Source organism: Schistocerca americana, chromosome 3 (genome assembly GCF_021461395.2).
Source record: "Schistocerca americana isolate TAMUIC-IGC-003095 chromosome 3, iqSchAmer2.1, whole genome shotgun sequence".
NCBI lineage: Eukaryota > Metazoa > Arthropoda > Insecta > Orthoptera > Acrididae > Schistocerca > Schistocerca americana.
The window spans coordinates 514,713,842-514,740,777 of record NC_060121.1 but is presented as its reverse complement, the minus strand read 5'-3'; the positions used below and the strand labels follow the sequence as shown (position 1 = coordinate 514,740,777).

At 46.3% G+C, this 26,936-nt stretch overlaps 1 protein-coding gene and 1 non-coding gene across 2 annotated transcripts in view; both read right to left on the bottom strand.

The window, feature by feature from the left end:
• LOC124606173 (tRNA dimethylallyltransferase-like) overlaps nucleotides 1-26,936 on the bottom strand; it is a 903,559-nt gene that overhangs the window by 325,395 nt on the left and 551,228 nt on the right. The window lies entirely within an intron of this gene.
• Nucleotides 11,156-11,228, bottom strand: Trnat-agu. The gene has a single exon. It is a non-coding gene; the product is annotated as a tRNA-Thr (tRNA).

Below are 26,936 nucleotides of genomic sequence, written 5' to 3'. Positions count from 1 at the left end.
CACACACACACACACACACATGCCAGCGGGAGGACTCGAACCTCGGAGGGAGGGGCTGCGCAATCCGTGCATGGCGCCTCAAACCGCGCGGCCACTCCGCGCGACAAATTGCTTTTATTTCAATACTACCATTTCTTTCCTGATAAATGGACTACGAAAATAAAATATTTCGCCGTTTTTAACTGAGTTGGAGACGGTATGTTTGGTGACGGAACTTCGGGCGCCTTCAGCGCTCTATCACTGAGCGATGTGGCGCATTCGGGTGGACGACGGTTCAAACCCGCGTCCGGCCATCCAGGTTTAGGTTTCACGTGATTTCCCTAAATGACTCCAGGCAAACGCTGCGACGGTTCCCTTCAAAGGGCACGGCCGATTTCCCTCTCCATCCTTGACGCAATCCGAGCTTGTGCTCCGTCTCTAATAACCTCCAATCTTCCTTCCTTCTACATCTACATCTATACTCCGCGAGCCACCTTACGGTGTGTGGCGGAGGGTACTTATTGTACCACTATCTGATCCCCCCTTCCCTGTTCCATTCACGAATTGTGCGTGGGAAGAACGACTGCTTGTAAGTCTCCGTATTTGCTCTAATTTCTCGGATCTTTTCGTTGTGATCATTACGCGAGATATATGTGGGCGGTAGTAATATGTTGCCCATCTCTTCCCGGAATGTGCTCTCTCGTAATTTCGATAATAAACCTCTCCGTATTGCGTAACGCCTTTCTTGAAGTGTCCGCCACTGGAGCTTGTTCAGCATCTCCGTAACGCTCTCGCGCTGACTAAATGTCCCCATGACGAATCGCGCTGCTTTTCGCTGGATCATGTCTATCTCTTCTATTAATCCAACCTGGTAAGGATCCCATACTGATGAGCAATACTCAAGAATCGGACGAACAAGCGTTTTGTAAGCTACTTCTTTCGTCGATGAGTCACATTTTCTTAGAATTCTTCCTATGAATCTCAACCTGGCGCCTGCTTTTCCCACTATTTGTTTTATGTGATCATTCCACTTCAGATCGCTCCGGATAGTAACTCCTAAGTATTTTACGGTCGTTACCGCTTCCAATGATTTACCACCTATGGCATAATCGTACTGGAATGGATTTCTGCCCCTATGTATGCGCATTATATTACATTTATCTACGTTTAGGGAAAGCTGCCAGCTGTCGCACCATGCATTAATCCTCTGCAGGTCCTCCTGGAGTACGTACGAGTCTTCTGATGTTGCTACTTTCTTGTAGACAACCGTGTCATCTGCAAATAGCCTCACGGAGCTACCGATGTTGTCAACTAAGTCATTTATGTATATTGTAAACAATAAAGGTCCTATCACGCTTCCCTGCGGTACTCCCGAAATTACCTCTACATCTGCAGATTTTGAACCGTTAAGAATGACATGTTGTGTTCTTTCTTCTAGGAAATCCTGAATCCAATCACAAACCTGGTCCGATATTCCGTAAGCTCGTATTTTTTTCACTAAACGTAAGTGCGGAACCGTATCAAATGCCTTCCTGAAGTCCAGGAATACGGCATCAATCTGCTCGCCAGTGTCTACGGCACTGTGAATTTCTTGGGCAAATAGGGCGAGCTGAGTTTCACATGATCTCTGTTTGCGGAATCCATGTTGGTTATGATGAAGGAGATTTGTATTATCTAAGAACGTCATAATACGAGAACACAAAACATGTTCCATTATTCTACAACAGATTGACGTAAGCGAAATAGGCCTATAATTATTCGCATCTGATTTATGACCCTTCTTGAAAATGGGAACGACCTGCGCTTTCTTCCAGTCGCTAGATACTTTACGTTCTTCCAGCGATCTACGATAAATTGCTGATAGAAAGGGGGCAAGTTCTTTAGCATAATCACTGTAGAATCTTAAGGGTATCTCGTCTGGTCCGGATGCTTTTCCGCTACTAAGTGATAGCAGTTGTTTTTCAATTCCGATATCGTTTATTTCAATATTTTCCATTTTGGCGTCCGTGCGACGGCTGAAGTCAGGGACCGTGTTACGATTTTCCGCAGTGAAACAGTTTCGGAACACTGAATTCAGTATTTCTGCCTTTCTTCGGTCGTCCTCTGTTTCGGTGCCATCGTGGTCAACGAGTGACTGAATAGGGGATTTAGATCCGCTTACCGATTTTACATATGACCAAAACTTTTTAGGGTTCTTGTTTAGATTGTTTGCCAATGTTTTATGTTCGAATTCGTTGAATGCTTCTCTCATTGCTCTCTTTACGCTCTTATTCGCTTCGTTCAGCTTTTCCTTATCAGCTATGATTCGACTACTCTTAAACCTATGATGAAGCTTTCTTTGTTTCCGTAGTACCTTTCGTACATGATTGTTATACCACGGTGGATCTTTCCCCTCGCTTTGGACCTTAGTCGGTACGAACTTGTCTAAGGCGTACTGGACGATGTTTCTGAATTTTTTCCATTTTTGTTCCACATCCTCTTCCTCAGAAATGAACGTTTGATGGTGGTCACTCAGATATTCTGCGATTTGTGCCCTATCACTCTTGTTAAGCAAATATATTTTCCTTCCTTTCTTGGCATTTCTTATTACACTTGTAGTCATTGATGCAACCACTGACTTACGATCACTGATACCCTCTTCTACATTCACGGAGTCGAAAAGTTCCGGTCTATTTGTTGCTATGAGGTCTAAAACGTTAGCTTCACGAGTTGGTTCTCTAACTATCTGCTCGAAGTAATTCTCGGACAAGGCAGTCAGGATAATGTCACAAGAGTCTCTGTCCTTGGCTCCAGTTCTGATTGTGTGACTATCCCATTCTATACCTGGTAGATTGAAGTCTCCCCCTATTACAATAGTGTGATCACGAAACTTCTTCACGACGTTCTGCAGGTTCTCTCTGAGGCGCTCAACTACTACGGTTGCTGATGCAGGTGGTCTATAGAAGCATCCGACTATCATATCTGACCCACCTTTGATACTTAACTTAACCCAGATTATTTCACATTCGCATTCGCTAATAACTTCACTGGATATTATTGAATTCTTTACTGCTATAAATACTCCTCCACCATTGGCGTTTATCCTATCCTTGCGGTATATATTCCATTCTGTGTCTAGGATTTCGTTACTGTTCACTTCCGGTTTTAACCAACTTTCCGTTCCTAATACTATATGCGCACTATTTCCTTTAATAAGAGATACTAATTCAGGAACCTTGCCCTGGATACTCCTGCAGTTTACCAATATTACGTTAACTTTTCCTGTTTTTGGTCTCTGAGGACGGACGTTCTTTATCAACGATGATAATGTCCTCTCTGGTAAGCCGCCAGGTATTTTATCGTTTCGCCCAAGGGGGGGTCCCTCTAACCTAAAAAACCCCCGTGTGCACGCCACACGTACTCTGCTACCCTAGTAGCTGCTTCCGGTGTGTAGTGCACGCCTGACCTGTCTAGGGGAGCCCTACAGTTCTCCACCCAATAACGGAGGTCGATGAATTTGCAACCATTATAGTCGCAGAGTCGTCTGAGCCTCTGGTTTAGACCCTCCACACGGCTCCAAACCAGAGGACCGCGATCGACTCTGGGCACTATGCTGCAGATATTAAGCTCAGCTTGCACTCCGCGTGCGATGCTGGTTGTCTTCACCAAATCAGCCAGCCGCCGGAAGGAACCAAGGATGGCCTCAGAACCCAAGCGGCAGGCGTCATTCGTTCCGACATGTGCTACTATCTGCAGCCGGTCACACCCAGTGCGTTCAATAGCTGCCGGAAGGGCCTCCTCCACATTACGGACGAGACCCCCCGGCAAGCACACCGAGTGCACACTGGCATTCTTCCCCGACCTACCCGCTATTTTCCTAAGGGGCTCCATAACCCGCCTAACGTTGGAGCTCCCTATAACTAATAGGCCCGCCCTCTGTGACTGTCGGGACCTTGCCGGAGAATCGGCCACTGGCCCAACAGGCGAGGCATCCTGTGGTGGCTCGGAAACGATGTCATCACCACTAGGAAGCACCCCGTACCTGTTGGAAAGGGGTAAGGCAGCTGCCACGCGGACAGATCCCACCTTCGCCTTTCGGCCAGGCACGCGCGAGCCCACCACTGTCCGCCATTCACCCTGGAGTGATGGCTGACCGGTAAGATGCTCACTGCCGGAAGACGCAGCGACATCAGGGGTTCCATGTGATTCCAAGGCCACCGAAGTAGGCATAGGTCTCACCACAGTTGCCCCAACGCCACTACGAGCCGACGCCTGCGCCTCGAGCTCGATGAGCCTAACAGACAAAGCCTCCACCTGCCCCCGAAGAGTGGCCAATTCTCCTTGCGTCCGCTCACAACAACCACAGTCCCTACACATGACTATGTTTACCCTACTCTATACGGTGACAAATTCCCAAGATAATCTTCTGATGAGCTACTCTGATAATCAAGAAACACTCACTGAAATACGAGACGCGAAAACTACGCTAGGTTTTCCCAGAAAAACTATTTAAAAGCTAAGCGCAGCAAATAAGTACAAAAACGCTTTATACAAAACGTAAAGTTTTATCAAGAACTGTTAGTTACTATGCAGAGCAGATAAACACAAATAGAATCCCTTCCTTAGTGGAAGGTCGTAAACAAAATGCAAAATAAACGCTTTATACAAACAGTACTCGCTGCTGCTGGTGCTCTCGCTCTGGCTGTCACAAGACAACTGCTGATTCAAGTGACTAGTGGCTAACGGCCGCGAAACAAACAAAAGACGGTTTTAGGGCGCTTTCTGTTCTAAACGATCAAGAAAACACTAAGAAATCTAACACGAAAACTACGTAAAGTTTTATCAAGAACTGTTAGTTACTATGCAGAGCAGATAAACACAAATAGAATCCCTTCCTTAGTGGAAGGTCGTAAACAAAATGCAAAATAAACGCTTTATACAAACAGTACTCGCTGCACTCCTTCGTTAAATATTCTATTGTTTACACTGAACTTCCATTTTCTAACGAAGTCCGATAACCTTTTTTGCAAAGTATTTTTACATGTTTGTGATAAGATTAGTTAACCTGCACGCTCAAGCTTCATCAAGCATACTGCCGACCAACATGGAACGTCGGTTGTACTTTTACATGGTACTGATAAATTTAACAAAAGAGAGTAAAAAAAAAATGGTTCAAATGGCTCTGAGCACTATGGGACTTAACTACTCTGGTCATCAGTCCCCTAGAACTTAGAACTACTTAAACCTAACTAACCTAAGGACATCACGCACATCCATGCCCGAGGCAGGATTCGAACCTGCGACCGTAGCAGTCGTGCAGTTCCGGACTGCGCGCCTAGAACCGCTAGACCACAAAAGAGAGTAAAACATGTGTGGATAAAAATCCTACGTCAAAATCGCAAATTTTATTTATTGATTACTGTTTTTTTAGGCTCATTGACGAACCATCTTCAGCTCAGTCTAAAATGTTCTTCAACTTGTGACAATCATTACACATGGTCGTATTCTTAGAACTACGTCGCTCTTGAGTTTTCTACAATCTCCCTCCGCCTGACATTGTTTTGGTATTGTATTGCATGGACCTGGGGCCTAGAAACGACGGAGAGGATTCGTCCCACCATAGCCCTCAGTGGTTCACAACCACACAACAGGCCACAGCAGTCCACTCACCCCACCGCCGCCCCACACCGAACCCAGCGTTATTGTGCGCCTCGGCCCCCAATGGATCACCCCGGGGACGTCTCATACCAGACGAGTGTAACCCCAAATGTTTGCGTGTTTGAGCAATTATGGTGTACGCGTACGTGGAGACAGTGTTTGCGCAGCAATCAACGAGATAGTGTTACTGAGGCAGAATAAGGGGAATACGCCTGCATTCACCGAGGCAGATGAAAAACCGCCTTAAAAACCATCCACAGACTGGCCGTCACACCGGACCTCGACATTAATATGCCGGGCGGATTTGTGCCGGGGACCGGCACGCCTTCCCGCCCGGAAAACAGTGCGTTAGACCGCACGTCTTAATCGTCGGGCTATTCTTTGACATTGTCAATGGGGGGATGTTCGCCCCTGGTAGCTGAGTGGTCAGCGCGACGGAATGTCATACCTAACGGCCCGGGTTCGATTCCCAGCTGGGTAGGAGATTTTCTCCGCTCAGGGTCTGGGTGTTGTGTTGTCCTTATCATCACTTATCATCATCATTTCATCCCCATAGACATGCAAGTCCCTGAAAGACTTGCACCAGGCGAACGGTCTACCCGACGGGAGGCCCTACTCAAAGGGCATTTCTGTTTCCAAAGAGGAGATAAGCAGTATGTTAATTCAAAACATGTGTGGATAAAAATGTTCGTCAAGATCACAAATTTTCTTTATTGATTGCCGGTTTCCATTCGTTAACTAGTCGTCTTCAGATCAATCTACAATGTTGTTCAGTGGATTATTTCTAAGAATACGACGTTGTGTACGGATTATCACACACTGAACAACGTTTTAGACTCATCTGAAGATGGCTCGTCACTGAGCCGAAACCAGTAATCAATAAAGAAAACTGAGATCCTGAAGTAGGATTTTTATCCACACACATTTAAAATCAACAGATCGTGTATCTCCCCATTGACAGCGTCAAAGAGTAACCAAAGGGAATAACTTAACAGTAATTATTAAAAGTAAAGTCTCATATTTAAACAATCTAACAATTCTATTAAGCAAAGCAATCTAGTCAAATAGAATTCTTCAAATGTTTCCTTTTCCTGAAAACTTTAAATTTCATAACTATATCGAAAGCTAACTAAAGCACGAAAGGAGCGCTTCAACTAAAAAATATAAAAAACAGTGCATGATCCTAAGTCGAGTTGTGGGAAAAGTGGAACTAGTGTTTGGAAATGAACATTCGAGGCTTAGCAGGGCTTGAATGCGTAGTGCGCGTGACATATGTTTGTAAACTGTTTGTGTTTCATAACAAACAACTCCATGTAAGCGCCGGCCGTTGTGGCCGAGCGGTTCTAGAAGCTTCAGTGTGGAACCGCGCGACCGCTACGGTCGCAGGTTCGAATCCTGCCTCGGGCATGGATGTGTGTGATGTCCTTAGGTTAGTTAGGTTTAAGTAGTTCTAAGTTCTTGGGGACTGATGACCTCAGATGTTAAGTCCCAAAGTGCTCAGAGCCATGTGAACCATTTTGCATGTGAGCACAACTCTAATGCTCCACATGGGTTGTTGTGCACGGAGGAAAAAACCATTTCTCCTTTAGGGCGCCGAAGAACACGAGGTCTTCCAACCGACAACGCCATACGACTTTCATTTGAACAATAACTTAAACTGTCAACTGAGTTCGTTGATTATCGAAGATAAAGCTGAGACTCATACGTCTCAAGGAAAATGTATTTCCGTTAGGTCAATAGGTCACCTACGTCTGAGATGCAGGCAGGGTTCCCAGTCGCGTTCTATTGCGTGCTGTTCCAATATGGGAGAGTGTCGGTAAAGTTGGCGATTTAAGAAGGGGAAAATGGGCTGCAGGCGTGAACTGAAGTCTGTGCTAAGGAGGGCACTGGACTAGGGGTAGGGGTCAGCACATCTGCATAGTAAGCAGGAGACTCAGGTTCGACTCCCGTACTTGGCACAAAATTGAATTCATTGCATCAGCTTCTTTCCTCATCAAAGATAAAGTTGACAATCATACGTCTCCAGGAAAATGTATTTCCATCACGAGTTCGTGCATCCTGAATACTGCAATCACGGCGATTATGTACGACCGCTGACCCCGACGTCCCTCATAGTTCCTCCCTGTGCAAGACACGGCTAGTTTAATACTGGACGGAGGCAGGCCGCGGAACGGTTTCCGTTTTACGGCCGAGAGCGATTTCTCGCTTCTATGTCGTCCGCCTGCAGCCTAGGCACGTCCCCGCATTCCGTCCAGGGCGAGTCGAAAGCGCGGCGGCTAATCTGGCCAATCGTGACATCGGATCGCCGGCGTGCCGGCTCGCCGGGCGCAGCCTACCTGCGGAGGGACGGCTGAGCGGCCTGCAGATACACATCTCGGCCGGCCCGAGCCGCGACTCAGCCGACCGTGGGCCGGCGCCGACAATGGGGTCATCACCCGGTATGGATTTCCGCTACGGTCGCATCTGGGCAGCTCTGCCGCGAAGCCGATCACACGGAGCGCAGGTCGCCACCCCGTGGCGAATCCGCCCGTGGCCTGCCACAGCTAAACCCCCACTAAATCTATAAACGGGCATTCATGGGATGCACACAGGACTCCATCAACAAGTAGCATACTGTTGCAGTCTCCAGTCCGAAGACGAGTTCGCTGCAACTCTTCAGGCCAACTAATCCTGTGCAGTTCTCTTCCGCCGGCCGCTGTGACCGAGCGGTACTAAGCACTTCAGTCTGGAACCGAGGCCGCGGCCGGCCGCCGAGCGGTTCTAGGCGCTTCAGTTTGGAACCGCGCGACCGCTACGGTCGCAGCTTCGAATCCTGCCTCGGGCATGGATGTGTGTGATGTCCTTAGGTCAGTCACGTTTAAGTAGTTCTAAGCTCTAGGTGACTGATGACCTCAGATGTTGAGTCCCATAGTGCTCAGAGCCATTTGAACCATTTGAAGTTCTCTTCCTCTCTGTGTAGCTGCCCAAACCTACATTTACACAGTCCAGTCACGTTAACGCGACCACTTGTCAGAAGCCTGAATAACCTGCGTGTATCTCTGGAAGACGTGCAGGAAGAGAGTCACTGAGGTTCTGGAAGCTACCGATACGGATGTGGGCACATTCACACTCCAGTGTCGTGGACAGTTGCACTAGGTTTCTCGGTTGAGGATCCACAGCACGAGCAGCCCGATCGAGGTGGTCCCACAGACTGTCGATTGGGTTTTAATCCGGGATGCTTGGTAACCAGAGGAATACGATCAACGCATCTTGCTGCTCTTCAAATCACGCATGTACACTGGGAGCTATGTGGCACGTCTTGCTGAGGAAAAACAAACTGCCTGTGGAGGTGGCAATGGTCCCAAAGAATGAATGCATACTTGCGTTGATCCAATGTGTTTCCAGAATGACGAGACCACTTAGCGAATGCTACGAAAATGTTCCCGAAATCATAACGTTCCCTGCTCTGGCCTGGACCCGTCCGACAATAGTTGCAAGGCCGTACACGCGATCCATCTGAAAATACCACCTGTATCCATTCAGTGGACGTCCAGCCGCGGTATTGGCGTGCAAATTCCAGCCTTCGTCGGCGATTAAAAGCTGTCATCATGGGTGCATGAACCAGGCGCCTGCTGCCGAGGCACATACACAGCAACGTTCGCTGAACGGTAGTTGTGGAGGAAATGTTGGCAGCTCCTTGGTTCATCTGGGTGGTCAGTTGCTCAACAGTTGCACCTCTATTCGCCCGTACACATTTCCGCAGCCGTCGTTCACCCGTCATCTATGGCCTGTGGTGCACCACAAGGTTGCTTCGACGCCGGTTTTGGATAGCGCCATTTTGCATGAGCGGCATATTCTAACCATGGTGGCTCGCGAACAGTTTGAAAACTTTCGGAAATGCTTCCACCCTGGATCCGATATTCAATTATCATGCCCTCTTGGACGTCAGATAAATCGCTCAGTTTCGGCATTACGACAACGACTGCACTGTTAGCCGCGTCCCCCGCCACGCTTTATACAGGGTGAGTCACCTAACATTACCGCTGGATATATTTCGTAAACCACACCAAATACTGACGAACCGATTCCACAGACCGAACATGAGGAAAGGGGCTAGTGTAATTGGTTAATACAAACCATAAAAAATGCACGGAAGTATGTTTTTTGACACAAACCTACGTTTTTTTAAAATGGAACCCCGTTAGTTTTGTTAGCACATCTTAACATATAAACAAATACGTAATCAGTGCCGTTTGTTGCAATGTAAAATGTTAATTACATCCGGAGATATTGTAATCTAAAGTTGACCGTTGAGTACCACTCCTCCGCTGTTCGATCGTGTGTATCGGAGAGCACCGAATTACGCAGGGATCCAAAGGGAACGGTGATGGACCTTAAGTACAGAAGAGACTGGAACAGCACATTACGTCCACATGCTAACTCCTTTTTATTGGTCTTTTTCACTGACGCACATGTACATTACCATGAGGGGTGAGGTACACGTACACACGTGATTTCCGTTTTCAATTACGGAGTGGAATAGAGTGTGTCCCGACATGTCAGGCCAATAGATGTTCAATGTGGTGGCCATCATTTGCTCCACACAATTGCAATCTCTGGCGTGATGAATGTTGTACACGCCGCAGTACATCTGGTGTAATGTCGCCGCAGGCTGCCACAATACGTTGTTTCATATCCTCTGGGGTTGTAGGCACATTACGGTACACATGCTCCTTTAACGTACCCCACAGAAAGAAGTACAGAGGTGTAACATCAGGAGAACGGGCTGGCCAATTTATGCGTCCTCCACGACCTATGAAACGCCCGTCGAACATCCTGTCAAGGGTCAGCCTAGTGTTAATTGCGGAATGTACAGGTGCACCATCATGCTGATACCACACACGTCGACGCGTTTCCAGTGGGACATTTTCGAGCAACGTTGGCAGATCATTCTGTAGAAACGCGATGTATGTTGCAGTGCTCTCCGATACACACGATCGAACAGCGGAGGAGTGGTACTCAAGCGTCAACTTTAGGTTACAATATCTCCGGATGTAATTAACATTTTACATTGCAACAAACGGCACTGATTACGTATTTGTTTATATGTTCAGATGTGCTAACAAAACTAACGTGGTTCCATTTAAAAAAACGTAGGTTTGTGTTAAAAAACATACTTCCGTGCATTTTTTATGGTTTGTATTAAACAGTTACACTAGCCCCTCTCCTCACGTTCGGTCTGTGGAATCGGTTCGTCAGTATTTGATGTGGTTTACGAAATATATCCAGCGGTAACGTTAGGTGACTCACCCTGTATACTGTCCGCTGTCAGTGCTGCCACCTGCTGTCTTTTAGTGGCTATTGCATGTTGATCTCTAACACAAGCTGTTGTCAGATTAATGTGACTCGCACATGTATCTGAACCAGCTTACTGTACTCATATTATGTAAACTGTAGATGGAGTGGCGACGTGGGGGGGGGGGGAGATTAAAAGGAAGGAACTATTGGTATCAGCTGCATCGGGACTTCATGCGAAATCAGAGGCGATGAGTGAAAATGTGTGCCGGACTGGGATTCGAACCCAGGATCTCCTGCTTACTAGACTGTTGCGTTAACCACTGCGCCATCCGGGAACAACGTTTATCGCAATAGCGGGGACCATCTTCGCACGCTTCCCGACCGACGACATTCGCACCTAGCGCCACCAATCTGCAGTCCCCGTGGATTTCCTCCATGCTCACTACTTCCAGATTGTCGTAGGAGGGTTAAAGTAACTAACCATCCGCAATGAAGCTGGTGGATTCATTGTCTATCGAGGCGAATCAGAACCGGACATGTCTGAAAGAACAGACACCACGCATTCATATACTTACTGTAATCAAGCCTTATTCTCCGTCTACAGTTTTTGCCGCCGCACATTTCTCCCCATCCGCGCGGAGTTGCCGCGCGGTTTAGGGCGCCATGTCACGGATCGCGCGGACCCTCCCGCCGGAGGTTCGAGTCCTCCCTCCAGCATGAGTGTGTGTGTTGTTCTTAGCATAAGTTAGTTGAAGTAGTGTGTACGTCTAGGGACCGATGAGCTCAGCAGCTTGGTCCCTTAGGAATTCACACACATTTCAACATTTTAACATTTCTCTTCAATGCCAAGTTAAGTAATCCTTCTCTCCTCAGAATCTGTGCTACCAATAATTCCTTTTTTTCACTCAAGTTGTCCCATAAAGCTCTTTCCTCTCCAACTCGATGCATTACTTACTACACGACCTACTCATTTAATTCCCAACATCCTTCCGTCACATCACAGTTTGCAAGCTTCAATTCCCTTGTTGTCTGAACTGTTTATCGTCCAAGTTTCACTTCACTACAAGGCTACACACAGACAAATAACCCCAGAAAATACTTCCAAACATTTAAATTTAAATTCGATGTTAACAAATTTACTACTTCAGAACGCTGTTCTTGTTGTTCGTCAGTTGTTTTGTTGCTCAAATAGCTAAACTCGTCCATCGTTTCTAGTGTCTCGTTTCCTAATCCTTTTCGTTCAGCACCGCAACACTTATTTTGACTGCACTGCAGGGCTTTGTTTTACTGTTCTTCACAGTCAATTTATAATTTAAAGATCCTATCCATTCCGTTCAGCTGTTCTTCTCACAAGGGAAGGCCACGATGTTCGGATCACAGATTTACTTGAAAGTTTGTACACTTTTATAGTCCATTAGAAAAACATAATGTGCGAGCGATGAGGTGTATTCCTTAGACGATTTCGAGAAAATCGCAAGAGAAGTTTTACGTGTCTATGATATACTGGTGCGTAGTGCCCCTGAACACGATCTAGCGGCAGTCGTGTGGTTGCTGTATTGAGTTTCGCACTTTTTTTTTAAATTTATATTCTTTTCCACAATAGTTATATTATTTCGTACATATTACATTTGAGAGCTAATATGATGGAGAGAAATGTGCACTCAGATGATATTTTATTGAATTTCCAATGTTATTTCGCTGTTGACTAATTTTTATTATTACAACAAATATTACGCAACTTTATTTTTCTATGCAAGTTAAAAACTTTATCAAGCGCTTTCAAACTCGTTCCTATTGGACTGACAACGAACGGGAAATTGCTTCTTGTGAAGATGTTGTTAACGTATATTCAATCGTACATCGCCAATTTTCGGCACCGTTATTTACGAAAATGCGTAACGGAAGGTTTGAGTGCCAATTGTCAGAAGAGACGTTTTTCAAAACGTCAATGAGCTTTGGTTTCCCTTAGAAACTCGGAATACTAGTCATGCACGGGGGAAAACTGTATTCATTCGTTGTAGTAGATGCTGTTTTAATTTGTGTTTTCCGTTTATGTATGAAAAATATCATGCTGCAAATTTTAATGTCGAAATCACACTGATGATTAAACGTACATTACCCTCATATTCTGCCACTGTCTTATTGAATGAAGTTATTGATTCATTTATTTATCGATGTTTGACTTGTGTTTTCCAAGCCCGTCCCTTGTTCCTGAAACCTGTGTCTGCAGATCGAAGCGTCCAGGTGCAAAGCAGTTCTCGGTACCTTACACGATTGCAGGTAGAAGGGATTTCGGAAATCGTAATGCGTTTGGTTGTTTACCTGTCGAAAGTCACAAATATAATACACTCCTGGAAATTGAAATAAGAACACCGTGAATTCATTGTCCCAGGAAGGGGAAACTTTATTGACACATTCCTGGGGTCAGATACATCACATGATCACACTGACAGAACCACAGGCACATAGACACAGGCAACAGAGCAGGCACAATGTCGGCACTAGTACAGTGTATATCCACCTTTCGCAGCAATGCAGGCTGCTATTCTCCCATGGAGACGATCGTAGAGATGCTGGATGTAGTCCTGTGGAACGGCTTGCCATGCCATTTCCACCTGGCGCCTCAGTTGGACCAGCGTTCGTGCTGGACGTGCAGACCGCGTGAGACGACGCTTCATCCAGTCCCAAACATGCTCAATGGGGGACAGATCCGGAGATCTTGCTGGCCAGGGTAGCTGACTTACACCTTCTAGAGCACGTTGGGTGGCACGGGATACATGCGGACGTGCATTGTCCTGTTGGAACAGCAAGTTCCCTTGCCGGTCTAGGAATGGTAGAACGATGGGTTCGATGACGGTTTGGATGTACCGTGCACTATTCAGTGTCCCCTCGACGATCACCAGTGGTGTACGGCCAGTGTAGGAGATCGCTCCCCACACCATGATGCCGGGTGTTGGCCCCGTGTGCCTCGGTCGTATGCAGTCCTGATTGTGGCGCTCACCTGCACGGCGCCAAACACGCATACGACCATCATTGGCACCAAGGCAGAAGCGACTCTCATCGCTGAAGACGACACGTCTCCATTCGTCCCTCCATTCATGCCTGTCGCGACACCACTGGAGGCGGGCTGCACGATGTTGGGGCGTGAGCGGAAGACGGCCTAACGGTGTGCGGGACCGTAGCCCAGCTTCATGGAGACGGTTGCGAATGGTCCTCGCCGATACCCCAGGAACAACAGTGTCCCTAATTTGCTGGGAAGTGGCGGTGCAGTCCCCTACGGCACTGCGTAGGATCCTACGGTCTTGGCGTGCATCCGTGCGTCGCTGCGGTCCGGTCCGAGGTCGACGGGCACGTGCACCTTCCGCCGACCACTGGCGACAACATCGATGTACTGTGGAGACCTCACGCCCCACGTGTTGAGCGATTCGGCGGTACGTCCACCCGGCCTCCCGCATGCCCACTATACGCCCTCGCTCAAAGTCCGTCAACTGCACATACGGTTCACGTCCACGCTGTCGCGGCATGCTACCAGTGTTAAAGACTGCGATGGAGCTCCGTATGCCACGGCAAACTGAGCTGACACTGACGGCGGCGGTGCACAAATGCTGCGCAGCTAGTGCCATTCGACGGCCAACACCGCGGTTCCTGGTGTGTCCGCTGTGCCGTGCGTGTGATCATTGCTTGTACAGCCCTCTCGCAGTGTCCGGAGCAAGTATGGTGGGTCTGACACACCGGTGTCAATGTGTTCTTTTTTCCATTTCCAGGAGTGTATTTGTTGTGATATAAGAATTTGCAAAGAAGAAAAGGACATTGGAAACCAATAAAAGTTATGTAACCTCCCCAGATAAATTTTAATGATATTATTGCACTGCCCTACTGCTACTGACTGCTGCTCGCAACTGTACTGCTTGACTACTACTGACAGAGTACCGCTCGCAACTCTCGCGCGGTCAAGCGCAGACTAGCCACGATAAATGGCTCTCTGGTCAGAGACTCTGCAATGCCTCGCCATCGTCGCCACACAACATACGTGTTTCAGTTAACACAAATACGCGTGTCTTTCCACTACATTACCTTTCAAACATATGTATGAAATAATATGAGTAGTGTTGTAAAAAATATAAATTAAAAAAAAAACATGAGCGGGACTCGATCCAGCGATCCATCAATTACGAAGCTTTTTTTTTCCAGCAGTCACAGTCTTTGGTATTCTCATATTTCAGAAACAAATAAATAAATAAACATGATAAGACGTTATACAGAGTAAATGACTTTCGTTGTTGATCTTTTTTCTTTGTTTTACATGATTAGCAAATGGCTACTATAGGGGAGCACATGAAAGTGAAAAACAAATAAGCCGCAAATGCATCCGTGAATAAACCTGTGAAGGGAAAATGTTTAGAAGATGAAGAGAAAAGGAAGTTCAGAAAACTAGGAAGGCTTGCTGCGCCGTGTTAGACGTTGCCTCACCGTCAGGAAAACGTCCGCTCTATCTATGGAGGGGGCCTCACTTGTTTCGGGTGGCGCGTTACATCGGGACTCCAGCTCCTGCGCGGACTGGCGGAGATACTCTGTAAATGGTTCGCGGAAGTGGCCAGACAGTGTCGATATTGGGCGAGGGTGTGGTGTGATAATTTGAGACGTGTCCAGAAGTCCGCCGGGTCGACGATGTCGTCTCAGAAGAGGTAGCTGATAGCCATACCACTGAACCACGTAATGCATGCCACTTCGATGATGGAAAGCAGGTAGCGTGACGCTGCATCGGCATGGTAGGAGAGACGTGATGTGGGGGTACTCGGAGGTAGAAAGCCGCGATCTTCTGTACAAGGGTACTGCTGCTCCACAATCTAAACGGTGTAGATCCGTAACTTCGACACTGTACTTGACTCAGGGGCAAGTCCACCAGTGCGATGCGGTGCAGTTTCTGTCTTGTAGTATATTTGCCACTGACTAGAATGTACCACATCGCTGTGGTGTCAGTGGTGTGGCATGCTTGATGGATGGTTTTGCATACTGTAGGCCTTGGGACCGAAGGATGGCGCCGCTTCGATGAGGTTCCAAGATGCTACTCCAGGTGGGTGTAAACTGAATGTGCGCAACGGAAAATACTGAATGTGAAAATGAAGATTTGGCCCTGTCTGACTACCCCCTGAAGCAGATCTTAGGATCGCTTACTGGTGATACTATCTCCTCCTCCTTGCTCTTTAACATATAAATTACAACATAAACATAAATGAATGATTAAGGGAACTAGTAACTGCAAAATGATAAATGCTGTTTCTGCTTATACATTTACTGTAGATTAAAAACCCCTTTATATATTAAAAATGATTATATGTCAACCTCCAATGGACATAAAGAGGTACAAATGAATTTCCTAACTAATATATCGATCAACTACCCAACCTTGCACCTTTTTATGGCTACGCGATCTAATATAAATAACGCGAGATGACTGACATAATCTGCGTACCAAACACTAGAAGACACTACTTTTGAAAGATGATCTACAATGGTGTGCAACCTCAGTAGAAATAAAAGTTAAGTGATCACAGCTCTTTAGATTTATAGCCCTAATAAGCCGAAACAATTAGCAATACCACCGTACGTACTGCGTCCGGTGCGTCGGAGTGATGGTTCTCGTACATGTCTGCGACGACGGAAGAACTCCAGCCACAAAATATAAAAATAACTCATTCAAAACTAGGGCGGCAGAAGACGGTCATCTGACTAGTATAATCTAACACTGTCTTCTCTTCTCTGCATTCTACAGACGAGCAACAAGCAACAAGGACGGAGTTCAGATAACGTCTCAACGTGAGTATAGGCAGCAGAAGTGCCTCAATCACTGAACGCTGCGTACTCAATGACAACTTCCTACCCAGAGGCGGTCCAGAATCGTAAAAGTTCGCAACAGTACAGTGCCTAACCGTTCTAACTATAAAATCTCCTGAGAGCAAAGGCAGCAAGCCCGTCTGTACCAACAAAAGCTGATGCTGAGCGACCATCAGACACGGGGGCTCAAAACGTAAGACCTCTCTCTCTCCACCGCTGGCTTCCCAGCAAGGCTCGACTCCCCTTCCTCATAACTGCAGAAGGCGAATCATATTCTCGAAACCACGGAATATTCTCCCTCTCTAAAGATTCTTCCGAACGCCGACCAACCATATTTTAGACTTTCGTCGTCCAGCGCGGAAAGTTTGCGAGGAAATACCTATTCCTGTTAATTAGGAATTCATCCAATAGTACGCTTCTCAGAGTAAAAATCCTCGGAAATAACCCAGCCTGCGTCATTTCCGGAGTAACGCTTCCTCGTTCCTGTCTGTGGCGTCCAAGATTTTCAGAGTTTCCGAAGTACTATCCGGTTATCCTTCCGGCCGCCGCTGTATTGTGCTTCAGCGCTTAAGTGCACTCACCGTCCGTCTTGGGATACTTCTTATATTAAGCAGACCAACACACCTGTGTGGGCTTTTCCACCCAGGGCCTGAGTTACGCCTGCTGTTTCATTTCCACTGGCGATCCACCCTCTACTAGTATAAGCAATCATTCATTACGCCATTTTGATAATAAAGACAATCCATCACCTTTCATGCAGTAAGTGTTAACAGTTATCTACAAGGTATACGTGAAACTGTCAGTATTCACATATACAATGTACAACCTATCAAATGATACCTAATTCTGGTTGTAAATCAAGGCAAAGTATGTAGATGAGTGCTTGTAAGGTGCGAAATTATAGCCACCTTACAAGGGTTCAGGATGGGGACGGTCGGAGAAGGAGGTAGATGTCGTGGACGATCGTCTTCCTGGTTCTGGGGAGCTCGGTGCATATATACCTGTATTCCAATAACTAGAGGTGATATATGTGCCGCCGGCCGCGGTGGCCTCGCGGTTCTAGGCGCGCAGTCCGGAACCGCGCGACTGCTACGGTCGCAGGTTCGAATCCTGCCTCGGGCATGGATGTGTGTGATGTCCTTAGGTTAGTTAGGTTTAAGTAGTTCTAAGTTCTAGGGGACTGATGACCACAGTAGTTAAGTCCCATAGTGCTCAGAGCCATTTTTGATATATGTGCCAATGACGCGGGCCTTTCCACAACCGGAGCACAGTATTGGTGTAAAGCACCGTGGACCTAAAGCTCACGTTAACCAGAGTGACGCCACCATCCCGCTTCGGTAAGGTGAGGCCACCATACTGGACTTTGAAGATGCGCCCGGAAAATGTAAAATACCCTAAGGCCCCCTGTAGCCTGGTAGCCAATGCCCGATGGTCAGAATTTGCGCGATGTGAGGTATCCGGGCTGCCAGGTGTGTTCTGACAAAGGTGACCCGCTGACATATTTTCAGCGGACGTAATAGGTGGTTCTGTATGCCTGGCCGGAGGCGTTGCACCAGCGCCCGAAAACTGATGGCAGTGGTACGGCGAAAGTCTCGCAAGTACAGAGCTTGAATCGCAACGCACCGCTAAACCACTGACACGTAAAACTTCTGAGATTTTCTCGAAACTGGCTTCAAATGGTTCAAATGGCTCTGAGCACTATGGGACTCAACTGCTGTGGTCATCAGTCCCCTAGAACTTAGAACTGCTTAAACCTAACTAACCTAAGGACATCACACACATCCATGCCCGAGGCAGGATTCGAACCTGCGACCGTAGTAGTCGCACGGTCCCGGACTGCGCGCCTAGAACCGCGAGACCACCGCGGAAACTGGCTTCGTAGTACGCCTTAATACCTGCACATATTTTGTCGTAATGGGCTGTTCAAAGAGTAGAATTTAAGTAAATTGTTGTGTCTATGACAATTACAATGTGGTGCCCCGAAGCTTGCAGATATTTGCAAAAAGTAATAGGTCAGAACCACCGACAATAGGTAACAGAGAACCTAGTATTTTCGATCAACTATCATAGTCAGGTAACATAATATTATTAACATCAGTGCCGGCTGGTTTGGCCGAGCGGTTCTAGGCGCTTCAGTTTGGAACCGCGCTACCGCCTCCGGCATGGATGTGTGTGATGTCCTTAGGTTAGTTAGGTTCAAGTAGTTCTAAGTTCTAGGGGACTGATGACCTCAGATGTTAAGTCCCATAGTGCTCAGAGCCATTTGAACCATTATTAACATCAGCCGGCACTGTATACTTGCAGTGTCGTGAAAAAACACAATGAAAAATCATCCTGCCTCACTGCAACTGTTGTCAAAAGTATTATTTTTTTAGTATATTAATAATGCAACAGTAGGGTTTCTTAAATATGATGTTCCTCATTTATCTCGAGCGCGAGGCTACGATAAAATACAATAGCATTAAATAAATTAGTCAAAATTGCTTTCCGGAAACGACTCGACGCCTTTTATCCAAGCAGTGCAAATGGAGGGGAGGGGGGCTATTTTACGCCACCCGACTGAAAATATTATCACAAAGTAGTATACTGTATACTTCAAATTTTGGAATTAAAGCCGGCCGAAGTGGCCGTGCGGTTAAAGGCGCTGCAGCCTGGAACCGCAAGGCCGCTACGGTCGCAGGTTCGAATCTTGCCTCGGGCATGGATGTTTGTGATGTCCTTAGGTTAGTTAGGTTTAACTAGTTCTAAGTTCTAGGGGACTAATGACCTCAGCAGTTGAGTCCCATAGTGCTCAGAGCCATTTGAACCATTTGGAATTAAATTTATTGTTTTTAATGAATTTTTACCATATTTTATATTCGTTTTATATTTTTCAGTTAAATATAATGAAAAACACGCATCAGCTGCTATATACTGCCGGTATACACTGAGATGGCCGGCCGTAATGGCCGAGCGGTTCTAAGCGCTACAGTCTGGAATCGCGCGACCGCTGCGGTCGCAGGTTCGAATCCTGCCTCGGGCATGGATGTGTGTGACGTTCTTAGGTTAGTTAGGTTTAAGTAGTTCTAAGTTCTAGGGGACTGATGGCCACAGCAGTTGCGTCCCATAGTGCTCAGAACAATTTGAACCATTTGAACCACTGAGATGACAAAAGTCATGGGATTCTCCCTAAGATCTTGTCGAATTTTCTGTTGTTCGGCAACAGTTCGATGTGGCATGGACTCTACAAGTCGTTGAAAGCCCCCTGCAGAAACACTCAGGCATGCAGCATCTATGGCTGTCCATAATTGCGGAAGTTTTGTTGGGTGCAGGATGCTGTGCGAGAACTGATCTCTCTATTACGTCCCATAAATGTTCGATGGGACTCATGTAGCGTGATCTGTGTGGCCAAATCATAACTCGAATTGTCCACTATGTTCTTCAAACCAATTTCGAACAAGTGTGGCCCGGTGACATGGCGCATTGTCATCCATAACAATTCCATCGTTAATGTTCTCCAAATAGCGGAACAGCCATTTGCAGTTATTGATCGGTTCAGTTGGACCAGAAAATCCATGCCATTTTATGTAAACACAGCCCACATTGCAATGGAACCACACAAGATTGGACAGTGGCTTGTTGATGATTTCGGTCCATAACTTCGTGAGGTCTGCGTCACACTCGAAGCCTACAGTCAGCTCTTACCAACTGGAACCGGGTCTCATCTGACCAGGTCGCTGTTTTCCAGCCGTCTAGCGTCCAAGGGATATGAGGTTCGTTCGAGCAGTTGCCAGACAGCGCCAGACAACAGGCTGTACTGCGCATGCGCAGCTACGATGACGTAGGCAGTCCGTGCTTGCTGCTTGCTCCGCTCATACGCTTTTCGTCACATTTCTGTGTGGAATTTCGTGCGTGGTGGGGTATCAAATGACCATGTGCAGCGCTATGGCATGTCGTTGAGAGGATCTAGGGAGTTGTACCTGGAGCAGTTGTGTTATCAGTTCTACCCAGATAAGGAATGCAAATAAGGAAGCAGTTTTGCATTTTGCTAAATGGTGACTCTGAGATTTTTCTTTTTTTAATTCGTACTTACAATATTGTTATGCAGCATTTCCAATCAGGTTTACATCTACACAGCACTGCAAAAATGGTTCCAATGGGTCTGAGCACTATGGGACTTAACTACTGTGGTCATCAGTCCCCTAGAACTTAGAACTACTTAAACCTAACTAACCTAAGGACATCACACACATCCATGCCCGAGGCAGGATTCGAACCTGCGACCGTTGCGGTCGCGCGGTTCCAGACTGTAGCGCCTAGAACCGCTCGGCCACCCCGGCCGGCACAACACTGCAAAAAGCTAGAGGATGGAATATAAATTTGTTTGAAAAAAAAAATTAAACAGTTTCTTCAGCAGCTAACAGCAGAATAAAGGACGATAAATTTCACACTATTTCAAAATGTGCAAAAAATTAACAAGGTTGTCTGTGAGGCAAAGAATCAGTACAACTGACAGTTTATATTCTATTCTAGGAAGAAATATAAAGCGATGTGGGGAGTTAAAACGATAAAACACGGTATGCTGCCAGTCTACAATTTAGCGGCATTCTATAAATTTAAGATGTAAACATAAATTAAGAAAGAACTTCAGGCCTAGAGGAAGTACTAAACAAGTGCCTTGTGATCGAAAAACATTGTTTCACGGAAGGCAGATTTGTAAAATTCTGCTACAGCTGTCAATATATTAGAAACAAAATATTTAGTTCAAAAGTGCTGACCAAATTTGCCTACTTAGTCAGCTTCAAGTCAATGTTTACGTATGTTCGTACGTATATAGATAGCATTAAGAGATCCTGCAGTATCATAAAAGGAACAGAACATCAGAGACTACTCCAGCAGCATCGGCATTTCATAAACCATACTAAAATGCTTCATTCTGCTCTAATTGCACATTTCTATGTCCAGATGCACTCTGAGGTACCTGATATTCAGTTTTTCTATGTGGTTTTCGTGATACCAATTTTCTTATAGGTCCAGCACTGTATTCTCATGTTTGGTTCTTTCTTATGGTGTAATGTCATTCCTCCTGGAAAATGAAAATTTGCACTTGAAATTGAACGAAGCTGAAAATAGCCAATAGTGCGGAATGAAACACTTCGTTTCAAATGAACTAAGTGCCTCAGCGGAAAAAAGTAATAGAAGCAAAATTCTCTATAAAACTGACAGAAATAGCTTCATTAAGACATTAATGGTCGATTGCTAATAATGTGGAAATAATACAAAATCACAAAATTGAAACTACTAACTTACTTTGGTCTTTCATCATTATGAGAATATATATTAATTCACTTCATGGCTCCCGGCCACAGTTATCTGTTTTGTTTTCATTTGACGTGGGAGGTGTAAAAGAAGACAGAACACCAATATCACGAAACATATACACGGGTCACGTGGAGAATGAATCCCCCCCACTATACTTCAGCTTGCTCTGCGCATGCGCGGATCTGGCAGCTTGGGTGCGCCGGAAAATTTTTTCCGGGTAGCATCTGGCTACTTGATGCTACTGCTCATACGGCAAACAGCCACGCTTCAAGTAGCCAGAAGCGGGAGAAGGCACTGCTCATACGCGAATTCAGCTATGCGCATGCGCACGAGCCCGCAGACAACTGCTCAAACGAACCTATGGTCACGCGCCTAGGAGACGCACCGCAGGCTATGTGCTGCCGTCAAAAAAGGTACTTGTATCGGTTGTCTGCTGCCATTGACCATTAAAGCCACATTTCGCTGCACTGTCCTAAAGGATACGTTAGTCGTACGTCCCACACTGATTTCTGCGGTTATTTCACGCACTGATGCTTGTCTGTGAGCACTGACAACTCTACGCAAACGCCGCTACTCTCGGTCGTAAAGTGAAGACCGTCGGTAACTTCGTTGTCAGTAGTGAGAGGCAATGCCTGAAATTTGGTATTCTCGGCACACTCTTGACACTGTGGGTCTCGGCATATTGAATTCCCTAACGATTTCTGAAATGGTATCTCCTATACGTCCAGCCCCAACTACCATTTTGCATTCAAAATCTGGTAATTCCCGTCATGCGGCCATGATCACTTGCGAAACGCTTTCACACGAATCACCTGGGTGCAAATGACAGCTCCGCCAATGCACTGCCCTTTCATACCTTGTGTACGTGATAATCGGCCATCTGTATACAGGGTGTTACAAAAAGGTACGGCCAAACTTTCAGGAAACATTCCTCACACACAAATAAAGAAAAGATGTTATGTGGACATGTGTCCGGAAACGCTTAATTTCCACGTTAGAGCTCATTTTAGTTTCGTCAGTATGTACTGTACTTCCTCGATTCTGATGATCAAATTGTAAATTTTCACAATCAACATGTGTGGGCTGACGAGAATCCGCACGCAATTGTGCAATCACGTCATCAACACAGATTTTCTGTGAACGTTTGGGCAGGCATTGTTGGTGATGTCTTGATTGGGCCCCATGTTCTTCCAGCTACGCTCAATGGAGCACGTTATCATGATTTCATACGGGATACTCTACCTGTGCTGCTAGAACATGTGCCTTTACAAGTACGACACAACATGCGGTTCATGCACGATGGAGCTCCTGCACATTTCAGTCGAAGTGTTCGTACGCTTCTCAACAACACATTCGGTGACCGATGGATTGGTACAGGCGGACCAATTCCATGGCCTCCACGCTCTCCTGACCTCAACCCTCTTGACTTTCACTTATGGGGGCATTTGAAAGCTCTTGTCTACGCAACCCCGGTACCAAATGTAGAGACTATTCGTGCTCGTATTGTGGACGGCTGTGATACAATACGCCATTCTCCAGGGCTGCATCAGTGCATCAGGGATTCCATGCGACGGAGGGTGGACGCATGTATCCTCGCTAACGGAGGACATTTTGAGCATTTCCTGTAACAAAGTGTTTGAAGTCACGCTGGTACGTTCTGTTGCTGTGTGTTTCCATTCCATGATTGGTGTGATTTGAAGAGAAGTAATAAAATGAGCTCTAACATGGAAAGTAAGCGTTTCCGGACACATGTCCACGTAACATATTTTCTTGCTTTGTGTGAGAGGAATGTTTCCTGAAAGTTTGGCCGTACCTTTTTGTAACACCCTATATGTGCATATCGCTATCCCGTGACTTTTGTTACCTCAGTGTATACATCACTGAAAACGCATTGGTGTTGGCACGGCTAATGTCGCGGTGGTTTCCTATTTAGACGCTGTGACGAAACGCGGGGAGTAAACACGGTGCTGGGACAGGCCGCATTCCGGCGCGTCACCCGCACGGTAGCAGCAGAGGCAGCTAGTGGCTAGCGGCGAGCAGCTGGCGGCTGGCAGGGCGCGCGTCGGCGGGCGCCGCGCCAGCCAGGGGGCTGACCCCGCCTCGCGCGCCGCCCGGAAGCGCCGGCCTTGAGGCGCACGCACTGGCCTTGCCATGTGCGGCACGCACACACACGCAGCGCCCTACGTTCTGGCACTTTCCGCGACGAGACGGGCCGCGCCGCGCCAGAGGCAATGCCCGGGCCAAGGCGTCGCGGCGCCTCTCTAGGCACGCTGCCCACCCGAGCCCGATGCGTGCCCAGATTCTCGAATCACGCGATTTATTTTAGCCGGCTTTAATCGGGGGCCTAGGCGCACCTCCTCCCCCTTCTTTTCCGCGAAAAAGGGTAGGAGTTTCTTACATTCTCAAAGACGCATCAATGGTGGCTGACGCTGACAATGATGACGATGACGATGTTGATTGTGTTGAGGAGGAGTGGGAGCAGGAGGAAGTAGAAAAAAAGTAAGTAGAGAAAAAGTAAGAAAAGTGTAATTCTGGTGACAGAGGCCGTTATGGTAATAGCGAAGATGTTGAGTAAAAGTTGAAGAAGTAGGAGGAGGAGGAGGAGGAGGAGGAGGAAGAGGAGGAGGAGAAGTAGAAAGAGAACAGACAGGAGAAAGAAAAAGACACTAAGATTGTTATTCGCACAAAGACGCAGCAGTGACAGCTGACTATTATGATAATAGTGAGGAGGGTGAAGAGGAGAATGAGGACGAGGAGGGGGAGGAGGCGAACAAAGAGCAGAAGAAAAAAAGAATGTAAGATTGTTTATTGAAAAATGTAGCAGTGGTAGCTCAACATTATGATCATGATGACAATGATTATTATAATGAGGAGGAAGTAGAGGAAGAAAAGGAGGAGGAGGACACAGTGCAGAAGAATAACTGACAGTAAGATTCTTATGTAATCAAAAACAAAAAACATAGCAGTGGTAGCTGAATATTATGATAATGATAGCGATGATGATAATGAGAAAAAAGTGAAGAAGGAGGAGGAGGAGGAGGAGGAGGAAGATAACGACAACAACGACGGCGGCGGTGGCGGAAAAGTGGAGAACAAGTAAGGAAAAAAATATAGTTCGTGATGGAGGTCGTGGTCGTGATGGCGAAGAAGAATGAGGAAGAGGATCACGTAGTCAAGAAGAATAAACATACAGTAAGACACTTATCTGCCCAATAATACGGTGGGGGTGGTGGTGGTAAAGATGTTGGTGATCTAATGATGAGGAAGAGCGAAAAAACAAGGAGGGGGAAGAGGAGGGGTAGATGGAGGGGGGAGTAAGAGGAGGAGAAGGCCAATAGCGTGGAGATAAAGTAAAAAATCCTAATTTGCTCCAAAATGTGGAAGCGGTTGTAGTGGTTATTGGTGCTGTTGTTGATGTTGTTGTTGTTGGTGGTGGTGGTGGTGGTGTTGTTGCTGTTGGTGTGGTTGTGGTAACGACGAAGGGAAAGAGGAGGATTACGTCGGAGATGACAAAGAATATATGGAGTTCTACCTCTATCTATGATGACTTACACTTGTGTGGGACAAACTGGTCAATGATAGGGAAAGGAGTTGGCGTTGGTTTTGTTGGTACACTCCCTTCAGTCTTCTGCACTGACCAGGGGAAGTTGTGCTAAATTTGAATGGCGATGGCCACAACGTGATCTGAACTCTGCTCATTTCGAATACGAGTCTCCAGCCGTCCTTCTGTCAGCATAATTAGACTAATAACAGTAATCTGCAAGAAAGCACTACTTGAATTAAAACAGCAGTTTTGAAAGTGGTTTGAAAATCAGTTACAATAACTCTAGAGTAGTGTACAATGAAGGAATCGAAGAGAAAACGCGCAAATCAACGATGACTTCACAGAACCAGTTGATTAGTTGTTGCATTAACGGGAGCTCGAAACAATGTCTAAATGGGATCCAAAAGCAATAAACAGTTGATTAAAAGTGGCTAGAGTGACGTTGGTAAATTGAAGAGGGTTTTCCAGGAAAGAGCTTCCGGCTTGTCTGAAACAGGAAGTTTACAACCCGTGTGTATCACGAGTTTTAACTAATGGCAGTGGAAACACAGAGCTTTGACATGAAAATCGTTTAAAAACTTAGGTCATTCAGCAATAAATTTATATTTGTATGTTGGAAATTTCTAGGAGACGCTCAAAAAGAAAGAAACGGATCGGAGAACAGATTGGAGTGGAATGTAAGTGGGCAGCACATGAGTCTCGCGAATGAATAGTAAATAGACGAAGGAAGTCCGTAACAGCGTTCAGAGAGATAAAAGACCTCGACTTCGACCTAATGAAATCTGGTATATGGCTTTAGATCACATGCAAGAACACCACCATCAATAATGATGCGTACATCTGAAGACCGTACTGTATGCCGAAGTTTCGGCGGCGCACTTATCTAGCAGTCAACGTCAAATGGCTGATGACAATGATAACAGTGGTGGTGGTTGTGGTAGGGGCGATGGCGTCTATAATAGTACTGGAAAGCTGTATTTAAAAGAATAAAGCAAGCTTCAATTTACACTGAGAAACAAACAACGCCCTCGTTCAACGTCCTCGTTAATATTCTTCGGTCTCATCACTAAACATTACTTAATCTGACAGGTATGAAGTTGATCAAATATACCCACTGTGTACGGCTAGATGATATTGTTGTTTCAACCAGCAGCAGCAACAACAACAACAAAAACATCAATAATAATAATTTATATCTGTGTCAGCTACAGCAAAGAAGCGATTAATTCCATGAAGAACGAACACGCAAATTGCGATTGTGGTTCCTTACCAGCTGTAGAATATTTCAGAACAAATGAAAATTTGTGCCAGGCTGAGATCCGTCGCAGGACAGGCAGAAATTTTCATTTCATCTGAAATATTC